Consider the following 11,873-nt stretch of genomic DNA (forward strand, 5'->3'; position numbering starts at 1 on the left):
GAACCACAACTTATCTCACTGTATTTCAGTAAATATGTGTATGTATATTTTAATGAAAAAACAAAGTACAAATTGAGACTCAAAAGCAACTTAAATTAACCAGTTATAGTTTACTGAGCAAAGTATAACTTGCAGAGGTCGTGGCCAAGATGACAGCAGCACTAGACGTGCATTAAGAACTTGAAGCTTCCTGGCCAGCCCATGAAACATCCTTCGGTTCTCCTGACTATCCTGCAGCTACCGGCCTGGACGGACATCTCCCACTGCTAATGTACCTGGGAATGCGGGGGGGCGGGCGGGCGGGTGCGGGGGCTGGCTCCATCTCCTTCCTTAACACCGGGCACCACCTGCAGCGCAGTGGCCACCCGCCGCCTGCTCCCTCACATCTGAGCGGTAGGGGCGGCTGTAACCTATTAGCAATCAGTTTTGCGAGGAATTTTACATCAATGTTAATTAAAGAGAGCAGTCTATATGAGTCACAAAGATTTGTTTGCTCATCAGGTTTTAGAAGGGAGATGATCACTGCCTCCCGCATAGTTGGTGGTAGTGATCCGCACTCTAACGATTCTTGGTATACTTCTAGCAATCGGGCTCTAGCTCTTCCGCGTATGTCTTATGGAAAGAAGTCTTCAACCTATCTAGCCCAGGTGCCTTCTTGCCTGGCAAGCTACTGATGACCTGTGTTCTGTCTTCTACCGAGAAAGGTTTGTCTAGATAGGCCCCATAGGCTTTGCTGAGCCAAACAGTTCAATGGAGTCAAAATATGTGCCTAGCTAAGGGTGAGGTGTGCTTTGCGTCGCAGAGTATAATGAGGAGTAGAATCTGGTAAAAGGCTTATGTGTGGCTAGTTGTTCTCTGACGGGAGTTAAATATTCATCGAGTAGCTCAGCTATGAAAGTTTAGGATGTGTGTTGTTTGAGTGCATTAGCGAGGTTTTTGCCCGGCCTTCCCCAGAGCTGTGCGCTCTGGCGTTTTCCCCCAGGAAGCGGGGCTCTCTTTCTGCCTCCACCTAGAAATCTGAAATTTTCTACCGTAAGGATGCAAGATGTATTGATGCTCTTGACTGATAAAACAGCTGTTCTTTGGATCTATTGTCATGTTCCAACTTAGATAATGTTGCTTGTATGGACTTTAAAACCCCCGAATGCTTAGAGATACATGCACCTCTAATAACTGCCTTAAAGGCCTTCCACAAGGTGGAGGGGGAGTCCACTGACCCTTCATTTGTGGAAAAGAACTGGGGTATTTCAATTCTAATCTCCTCTTTAAATGCAGCATCTAAAAGAGCATGTTGTGGGAGGCGCCAGCTAAACACACAGGGCAATGTTTGTGGCTCCGCCCAGCGGCATGGTCAGATAACGTGCAAGGCAGGTGCAGCACTTATGTGGTCCAGGATGTATTGTCACATGTAATCAGCCAATAATCCAGTCTGCACCAGGCACTGTAAAGTGATGTGCCCTCCCTAGCTTCCGGATTTCTGCTATGCCAGATATCAATAAGACTATGGTCAAGTATAATGGTGTTTAGTTGCTGAGCTGCCCTTGTGTGTGGCAGCGATTGGCTCCGACCATGTCCCATTCATTTTTTAGGGTGGCTTTAAATTCCCGCCCCAAACAACTGTGTCTCCTCCCGTTGCCAGTGCCTTAGCCCACACGGTGAGAAAAAATTGTGGGTCATCCCCATTTGGACCATATATAGCCACTAAGATAAACCATGTGGACATTAGTGTACCATTTAAAATAACGTAACGCCGGTTGGGGTTGATCTGCGTGTGAGTAGTTGTCCAGCCCAAGCCTGATCAGCACCCAAACTCCTCTTGCATATTTGGAGTACGTGGCCAAGTGTATCTCCCCTGAGTATCTGTTGTGAAGTTTGGGGTCAGTGCCACATTTCAAGTGAGTCTCTTGCAAGAAACACACATCTTTGCAGTATCAGATTAAGTATGTATGCATTAATCTCGAATTTCTAAAATCATTGAGCCCTTTAATGTTCCAGGTAAGGAATTTAGCCTCAGTCATGTTACAACTGGTATGTTATATAGTGTGTTACTGGTGTAGAAAAGGTGCGCATTGGAACAAAAAAAACAGACAGATGACTTTGCAAGCATAACCTTGGAATTCAAATAGGATTTAAAGAAAGGCTGTAAAATAAAACAAGATGTGAACTACTGTAAGCATATTCAGTATGGTTAACTACTGTATGTTTGAGAATGCTGTGAACACCCCATCTCACCCATCACCCACACCAACCTCCCAATTAGGTTGTGACATGTTGCCCCCCCCCCTCCCCCGCAAGTCTCATTTAAAAAGAAAGCAAAAACACATGGGAGATCTCCCTTTGGGGCTTAGGACGCCAACATAAATTTGCCTGATGGCCGAGTGGCCATGCTGTAACAGTTTGTAAGGAATCTGCCAAATATGAAACTTGTGTCATTATAGAGCCAGGGGGAGTAAATAACCACTGACTTGGCAGTACTAATAACCAGGGTTGTCGTGCTATGTAAAATTGCATACAAGGCTCAGAAGCACAACTTACGAAAACAGGATAAGCATGTCAGCCATTTTTGCTCAGATTCTGTTCTGATTAAGTTGCTGTGATTAGCAAAGAGTTGACTTTTTGGTGAAGATATGCTTGGTGTACTTTAGAGCTGCCTTGGTGTCAGTGAAGAATTGCGATTGCTCGTTGTATGTTATTTTTTGCTTGGCCGGGTACAGCATGGAATACGGAATGGAGGCGTTTTGTGGGTTGTGTTTCGCCGGTGAGTATGCTCTGCGTGTGGCTTGTACAGAGGGAGTGTAGTCTGTGAAGAGGGAGAGGGAGTTCCCCTGGTGTGTTATAGGGCTCTTGTCTCTGGCTGCTCTGAGAATCGCGTCTCTGTCTCTATAATTCAGAAAGCGCGCGAATATGAAACGAGGCGCCAACGGTGGTCTGCGACCCAGTGAACGGTGGGCTTGTTCAAAAATCATCACTGACGAAAGTGCCATCCCAAACAGTTCGCATAGTAGGCTCTCTATATATGGTTCCATTTTCAGGATGGCAGTGGACTTTGGCAGACCAATAATTCTGAGGTTATTGCACCTTAAGGGTGCTTTTATGTCCTCGTTCTTTGTTTTAATTACCGCCAGTACCTCTTCCATATTGAGTAGTCGTACCCTAGATTCGGCTTGGAAGTCCTGGGTGTCTGAAATTCTGTTCTCCAGGGTATCTAGGCAGACTTCATGAGCGTCTACTTGCTTTTTAACCTTGTCTAGGCTTGAGGTAAACACATCAATCTTATTGTCAATGCTTTTAATGCTTGAGGCACATCAAGCAATATTGTGCGCAAGTCCTCTTGATGTTCCCCAGAGGCTTTGACCCCATGATCAGTGTCCGGCTCCGATGCTGCGTCTGTCATGCGGGTTTGGTGCTTGTTTTCGAATGGGAGTTTAGATTGTCTAGGGTCGGTCTTCCCGATTGTAGCAGGCGGCTCACAAGAGTGCAGGGCCACGTGGACTTTTAGATATTGCTACTACAGTGGCACACAGCAGGCCTGAATGGTTCAATATGTTTCTACTCTGTCCTGGGTGCCACCTCTGTGCACGTTAGGGTACTGGTACCACTGCAACAGGGTTGGTGCTCCACAACCTGAAGAGACAGAGCTGTTGCTGAAGGGGAACATGCTCCAGCTGAGATAAGGGGGGGCCTTTACGCAAGTTGGTCCCCTAGCAGGTGCAAAAGGAGCAGTCCCCTGCACCCCCAACCCCAATCACACTATTTATACAGTGTGGACAACTCCTGGAGTTAGCCTGGAGGGGGCTCTCTCACCAAGGCTCCGCCGTCTTGCAGCATTTTTGCGGGATACTCTGGCTACAGGCAGCAGCACCGGCCCCTCCACTCCACGCACAACAGCTTAAATGCTGCTTGAGGCCAGGAGCCCGCAGCAGCCGATGATCCGTCTCCAACGCACTGTCCGCCGGGTCACCGCAGCCCAGCTGAAGAGTAGGGGGACCCAGGTAAGCCTGGTTATTTTCACCCGCTACGTGGATACTCGGTGGCCATGTTCCCGCTCAAACCAGGCCGCAGCACTGTCTCGCCTGCAAAGTTGCTCAAATGAAGCAGGCGGTATTTTTAAATAATTTCCCCTATTTTGCAGCGGCGGATTCCAAGTAAGACTGACGATATCTTAGGATATGTTAGCCTGGCCTGCAGAGCCCCACTAGAAGGCAGGCATACTGCAGCTCGGCGAAGCCACACCACCTTTGGCTTTTAGTTTAATGGTTCCTTGCCACATGCTTTTCCTTTGGTACTCGGCACTTGGTATCGAGAGAGATCTATCTCTAATTAAGCTGAGTTACTGTGTTATGCCCTTCTGGAAGGGTTGAGAATAATTGGGCTGTTTTGTGCAGGTTCCACTGGGTGATTACCTGTGTTTTTGGGCATTTCATTTTAAGAGAGGGACACAGGATGTGGCTAAATGGTCCTGTGTGGACACCCATAGCAACCTTCAGGGAAATGGGGGGGGTTGTGTTTGTTTGCTGTGTTTTCTCAGCAAGAGTGAGGGGTTTCAGTGGAACTTTATGTGCTCAGCCTGATGGTGGTGTCGCTAATAAATTTGATGGAATTTCCTTTGTAAAGGGGTCATGGTATTGGATTTTCCAGTCGTTTTTTAGAATATTGCTACCATCATTGCCATCACTGCCCTCTGTGTGTTGAGGAATCGGGCTCCTGACGCCAATGCTAGAGCAGTTGCCACGTTTTGGAACTAAAGATGGGCATCCATTTGGAGGAGGGGTGAAGAAATGTTGAATTAAGTTCTTTCGATTTAGGGCATGCCCTAGTGACTTGGGCAAAGGGACCTAGATGCCTACTTCTATGTAACAGCTGGGGGTCTGTCCTGTTCCCTCGTTAGTCTGTCCTACCCCTGGGGGCACAGTCAGCCAACCCCTCCCTGGGGGATCAGCAGTAGTGGGGGTTCCGGACCCATGTGGGCATCCGGATGGCAGATTCCAGCTGGATTCCCAGTAGACCTAATATGGCTGCCTCGAAATTTTCTTGTGAGTAAAGGCTTGCGTCTTCCCCACTGCTGTGTCGCAATCCCTTCTTGTTGTACTGAGTTTTCTGGAGTGGGTGCTATACCGAGGTCTTTGGTTTACTACGTACTAAGCTGGTCCTAGGGTTTCTTTGGTGGTTAGGTCAATCAAAGCAAAAGATCTTTACTTCGCTGTGTTTCCACCGCATATAAAGTGCACAGGATAAAGGTCAAATCTAGAAAACCACTTTTAAAACTTTGAAACAGTAGCTAACACCGGAAATTGACGCTTCTTAAATTGTTTAATACACTCTAACTTATAATTAAGTCAATTAGAGTTGTGGCACAGTATTCCAGAAAAGGACAACGACAATAATATAGGTTTTATAAAGTGCAAAGTGCCAACAAATATAAGTACCATCACATTTTGACTTTCCTCAAGGCACCCAATCTATACAAGGTCTCCTCCATTTGATAGAGGATCAAAGAAATGTGGCTATTGCAGAGCATACAAATGGGTCAAAGAGTGTTTTGATTAAATAAAGGGTTGGGCGATATTGTCTAAAATTGCATTTACGCAGAAGAGGGAGAATGTACCTCGTTTTTTGTTCTTTATAAAAACTGCAAAGGAAAACTATGTGAAGATCAGACTGCTCAGAACTTCTATCATATGTGCATGCTGTTAAAAGAGCTATCGAATACCACTTTGTTGGAAAGCCCATCATCAAGTGGATTAGGTTGAGTAAGAACCTCAACAAGATGAATCTTTGTGATATAACCTAACAGAGGATTTTAAAAAAAATTTCTCCTTTCTATCAAATGCTGCCTTTGTTAAAAAGATTTTCTTTAGTCTCGCTTTGGAAAAGTTCATGTAGCTACTAGGATTTGTATATAATTTGACCAGCCCCAATGAAGTGAGTGTGAATTTCACACACTGCAGCTAAACAATCTTATGTACATTATCGAGGGAAGGACAATCTCAAATGATGATTTGAGTTAGGTTGCCAATAGTCCTCCTCCAAATTGAATGCCATTACAGGATGAGGGCACGCCTAATAGCATCAGACAGATATGGTAAACTGAGTTCGGTATGTCCGTTATAATTTGAGCAGATGCAGGGAAGGCCAAATAACCTTTTAAGGAACATGTCCTCTAAATGTTGCAGAGAATCTATTGCCACCATCCCCCAACCCCTGCCCCGTAAATGAAGGCAGAGATGGTCTTTGCAATATAAACCTTTTTTATTGTCTCAAAGGACTTAGACCCAAGCTTCATACTAAAACTTAAGATGGCCATCACGCTTCTCTCCATTACAGGGGTCCTGTTGGCCACCATATTTAGCCATGAAAGCTTCTTATCAAACAGGACACCTAGGTATGGGAAGGTGTCCACCATCTCCAGCCTTCAAGACCCCATTTGGAAAGCTGGTAGTTTCTTGAAACAAGTACAAAGGATCTTGATTAATTTGCCTTTCATGAAATCTATGTACAGCACAATTAGTCTTTGTAAGATCATCCCTGTTCTTGCTATTAAAACGGCATCATCTGCATACACAAATATAGGAAGAGGAACTGCGTTAAAAGAGGGTACTTCTGAAGTAGACCATAATACTTCAGCCTCTACCCCATTAGTATAGATTAGGAATAAAAAGGGGGTGAGGACGTAGCCTTGTCTGACACACCTCAGACTCTGAAAAGATCTTGTGCACTCACCATCACTGCCATAGTACACACATGCAGAGGCTTGTGAGTACACCTGGCGAATAAAATTAATTATTGCTACATCTATCCCCCATCTTCTCCATTATCAGCCATAGCTTGGGATGAGTCACGCAATGAAATGTAGGTGACAGATTCATGAAAGTCTACCTGCTCTTGGCCGCTGTATATTTTGTATTTGTCAAGCTCAAGTTCAGGCATTGATCTATCATCCTCCTACCCCTTTGGAAGCCATATTGCGCTGGTTTCAAAATATTCTTCTCACAAACCCAATCTTCCAGCCTGATCAACAGTAAGTTCCCCATCAATTTTGCAGTACTGTGTAATAGAGAAATGGGTCTATAATTCTGCGGTTAAGATTTGTCCCCTTTTCTTTTTATAGATGAGACCATTATGGTGCTTCTCCAAGGAGCTGGGGGACCCACCTTACTTATTGCATTATAAATGTTGGTCACAAATGGGGCCCATAATTCTTGGTGCTCTAGAAAGAAATCTATGGGCACCCCATCTGGACCTGGAGCTTTAGCGGAGCTACATTGGGCCAGCCCACTACTCACTTCGACCAGCTCAATACCAGATGCCCCATAGGTGCTGACTGCGTAATAATATTTGGGAAGGCCAGGGGACCATCCACCATCCTAAAAATCTTCCCAAAATGAGATACCCGAGCATTCTCGCTAACATGAGTGTCCAGCGTTGGGTCACTATCGTCTTTAAGGAAGGGAGCATTTTTAATGTTAAAAAAACCCTATTATTTTTGGTGATTGCAGCATGAGACAAATTCCCCCATGCATCCTACCTCACACCCCTTACTCTAGCTTTCCGTGCTGCCCTGTACAAGTTTATGCAGTTCCTTAATCTGACCATGGCCTCTGGGCGACGATCTGAGAGCACAATGCAGATCTCTTAAGGTCTTTGTACAAGCAGCATCAAATCAGTGGATTCTAGGGGGCTCTTTAACAGGTTTGGACCGAATCTGATTGCATTTAATGTCACCCAATTTCACAGAAAAAGATTTTAATAGACATTCTGCGTGAAGATCACAGTCTAAACTATCAATACCTCTTGTAACTTTCTAGATAATATCCGTGAGACCACTTGCTCCTTAATATTATCCCATTTTTGTTGAAAACCATTCTCTCTGCCAAAAATTGGCTTTGTGGCCTTTGCTGTTACCAAAATGTTACTGTCCTCCCAGGTCATAGATGAAAATTGAATTGTGTGATCACTGTATGCAAAGAATTTGGAATGCACTTCGGTCATTTTCCCACGCACTGGTTCAGAAGCTAAGACAAAATCTATAGTTGACTCCTATTCATTGCATACAAATGTCTTTGCAAAGCCTCTTGTGACTGGATCTATCCTATTAATTATCTCCAGATTTCTAATCCATAACATCTTTTTAACCTGTTGTCATAGTCATGATGTGTAAAATGAGCAGTTGTGTCACCCTCAACATCCGCTAAACCACAGACGGTATTCATTGTATACTTACAGGGGTGGACACTTAAATCTCCTACTCATAGGATATTATTTGGAGAGTGCTCCGCAAATGGCATCAATCTGTTTTCCCAAAAAATCCACCACAGAAGCCATGTTCCCACCAAAATGTTTATTATAATAACGAATCAATAGCCAATCCAATCTCCTTGACCTTCACATAAAAGAATATGGGAATGGGGACAAGGCTCTCAAACTTTTTAACCTTTAGGGGCAGCGTATTTTATATTAACATCACCATACAACCTCTCGTTCTGCCTGTCGGGTAAGGGACTGCTGCTGTTTGGAGTGATCGATACCCGTCCAAGAATATTGCACCAACTGGCCAAGTCTCCAGGAAACGTAAGATATCCTGCTTTGACACAATGGCTTTTCTCTTTGCATTGCCCACCTTTTGCTATTTTCAAACAGGAATCACCTTACCCTATTAAGATCGCCCCTTCTGAATTATTGTCTCATGCAGTTTGGCCAGATGAGGGTTTAACTCAACAGGGGTCAGTCAGTCACAGGAGTCTGGGTCTATCAGGGGTCTAAAGCGATTTTCAACCCTTATACAGTAGACCTACGCACAGGTTCGTGCATTAATGGTCTAATAGGTCTATAAAAATGGACTAATGGAAGGGCAAAAATATGCATGCCCAGAGATGGAGTGTTCGGAAGTTCCCTTAGCAGGTACCAGATCACCCTTTGGTCATTAAAGTTGAATAATATACAATCTCCCATTACTTCTTTGATGGAAGGAGCCACCCACCCCACTCTTCTGGTCATAATGATTGTCACCAAGAGTAGCGCCAGAGGATGGGCGCGTATACAATGGAGGGGCGCCAGACCAGTTACGGGACTAGTCTCTCGCATCTGGCTCGAGGCATGAGGACAGAATCTGCAGGGAAGTGCGTTGGCAGCATTCTAAGCCGCGCACTTCACCAACGTTCTTGTGCTGTGAGGACCTATGCGCTAGGCGTTATTTTGGCAGGAATAGTTCAGAGTTTGTGCTAGTGTAGGCGTAGTACTAGTGTTTCGTTTCGTGTCATCGGACAGTTAGTCAGGTTCCGGTTTAGGATAAAAAACAAATGAAATTATCACTTTCCTGTTGAATCTTCTCCGGAGTCTCGGGCGAAGCGCAGGTGGCAGTAATCTTCCTGAAGGTCACTGAATTCGGGATTCCTGTTGCCAGTCGTGCGCACAACTGCAAGTAAATGCCTGAAAGAAAAAATACATTTTGGGACTATTTAGTTCTCTGAATAATCTAAGATGTGAAACGTTTTAAAAATCATATCCAGTCAGCTTCTCGACACTAACCTGTAGACAGCCTTGGTAGTCTTCTACACACCTGAAAAGTTTAATAGATAAAGCTCCTTAGCATTTTGAGCTACTACTTTCGCTCATCATACAGAAACACATATAAAAACATTTCAGAAGAAAAACACGAAGAGGGGCTAAAGCCTATAGCTAAATGGGTAAGAGAAGGTAGAGTTCAGCTAATTCTTTGAGAGGATCATTGAGGGAGGTTTGGGAAGCTCTAACGTGTTGCTTGCTGTTCCTTTCCAGTTCCCTCATTCGAGAAAGAGCTGAAAGAGAAGTGAATAACAGACAGAAGGGCTATAAGCAGAAGCGAGTGCGGAGAACCAAGGAAAGTGAGGCAGTCTCTTCTTTATCCCTTAACCCTTTCCCCGGCAGGGTTCACGCGAGTTCCTGTGCTTTTGGGGATCGTTTAAAGACCTGTAGGGAGAGTTGGGAATATTCTACGTTCTGCTCCCGGGAGTATCGGAATTGAAGTGAGTACTCTGTGATCCATGACATTCCCTCTGCCCCATCCTCAATTCTGGGGCATTTGCCAAAACTAGAACATGCAAAGAGGCGGCTGGAGGAAGATCTAATGTTTGATACCGTTTCCTGCCTTGCCTCGTCGCACCTCTAGAAACCTCCCCCTTCGCTCTTTCCCCAGCATTTGCGTTTATATTGCCAGAGATCTAGTAGCCTCCACTGCCCTGTCTCTTGAAAAAACCTTTAGTGAAGGTGCTAGGCTCAGAAGATGTTGGGTCACTTCAGTGGGGAACTCTGGGGCCCTCTGGGAGCTAGAATGGATTGGATGGGTAATCATGCTCTTCCCTCCTGCGCTAACGCATTGTGGTAAGAGCTCACCCAATGGAATGAGGTGAGCTACTGATTTCAGACCCCCTGCACCCAGCAGACTGGTATCCCTTCCCTTAATAATTGCAGATAGACTCTCCTCAATCATAGTCAATCTATGCAGTAGTGGTTGGAGCGTCAGGGAAACCGCATTTTCTAGTCTTACACATAAGACATTGTTGCAATTAGGAGGTCTGTCTTTTGTGGGAAGACCTGGGTCTGTGGTCTTAGGCACTTTGGAAGCCTTGAGCATTTTAGCATCTTAGTCTTTGCACTACTCCTTTTTCTTTTAACCGGTGGTTCTATTAGTTGGGGTGACCCAGCTTCGCATGGGCTTGAAGAAAGACATCTAGAGAGTGTACGTGAGCCCTCAACCGACAATAGGCCCTCAAGGGGCTGGGGGGACGCTGCTGTTAAATCTACACCTAGCATGCCCTCCTCCAACAAAAGGCGTTGTTCTGACAGTTGAAGTTCCTTTGACAATATATTGGCCGCCCTTATCAGCAATGAGTCGAAAGTGTTAACTATTCCCCCCCCTCCCGGCTGCTCATAACTCGCATTTCTCTTTCCAATTGATGATCGACTTAGGGACTATCATCTGTACTGCAAGGAAGGCTGGGAGGAGTAGTTCATTCCCTCTTCTGGACACTCCAGCAACACAGGCTGACTCCCCCACTGACAGGGAGTTCTCGATGCTGCCAAATCTATTTGAGCATGCCCCTCAGATTCCTGGTTACAGCAGTCAAATGGCAACAATGAGGTGCCTGATATATTCTGGTGAATAGTCCACATGGTAGGGCCTGGTCCTCACCAGTTCAACTGTGAAAAATATGGCATGGGTTCCAATGCCAGACTATCATTCTTCCATCTAGTAGGAGTGGGGGGTCCGTACTGCAGCTCATAGGCCCCACATATACCCTCGGTGGCCATCGGGCAAGCACACATCCTGCAAAAGAGTCTCCAGTCTGCTAACGGCCCTCAAGTTCACCACCTCAGTCTGGCCGCAGTCACACAGTCATGGTGGCCGTCCGGGTCAGCCTTGCTCTTCTGTTCACTCGCCGGTTAGACAAGCGGGGAAAGCAGCCAAGTACTAGGACAAAGTGCAGCACCACCAGGCAGGCGGGACCAGCCGCCTGCACTCAGCCCACACCATTAGGCACAACACCTCCTCTCCTGGTCTCCCTGTGGTGACCTTGTAGTCCTCTCAATTCCCGGTCTCCCTCTGCAGCCCTGGGTCAGAAGCCCTCCTGCCGGTATCCTCGGGGTAAAGAGATCAAGGCAAGTAAGTCACCTACTTTAATATTTTTTGTATAGCCTCCACCATTTGTTCCTTGGTGTAAAAACAAAAAGAAATGCAGGGGATTTGGGAATTAGTGCTCAGAGTGTTCAGAATCAGTCAGTTGTGCTTGAAAGAAAAAACATCCTTCCCTATCTTATCCTTTTATCAAGTGCTCGAGTTGCTATACACGTGGTTTGCCATACTATTTGGTTTTATTGGAGCCCCGTGAGGTTCCCTC

Source organism: Lissotriton helveticus, chromosome 2_1, assembly GCF_964261635.1.
Source record: "Lissotriton helveticus chromosome 2_1, aLisHel1.1, whole genome shotgun sequence".
Taxonomy (NCBI): domain Eukaryota; kingdom Metazoa; phylum Chordata; class Amphibia; order Caudata; family Salamandridae; genus Lissotriton; species Lissotriton helveticus.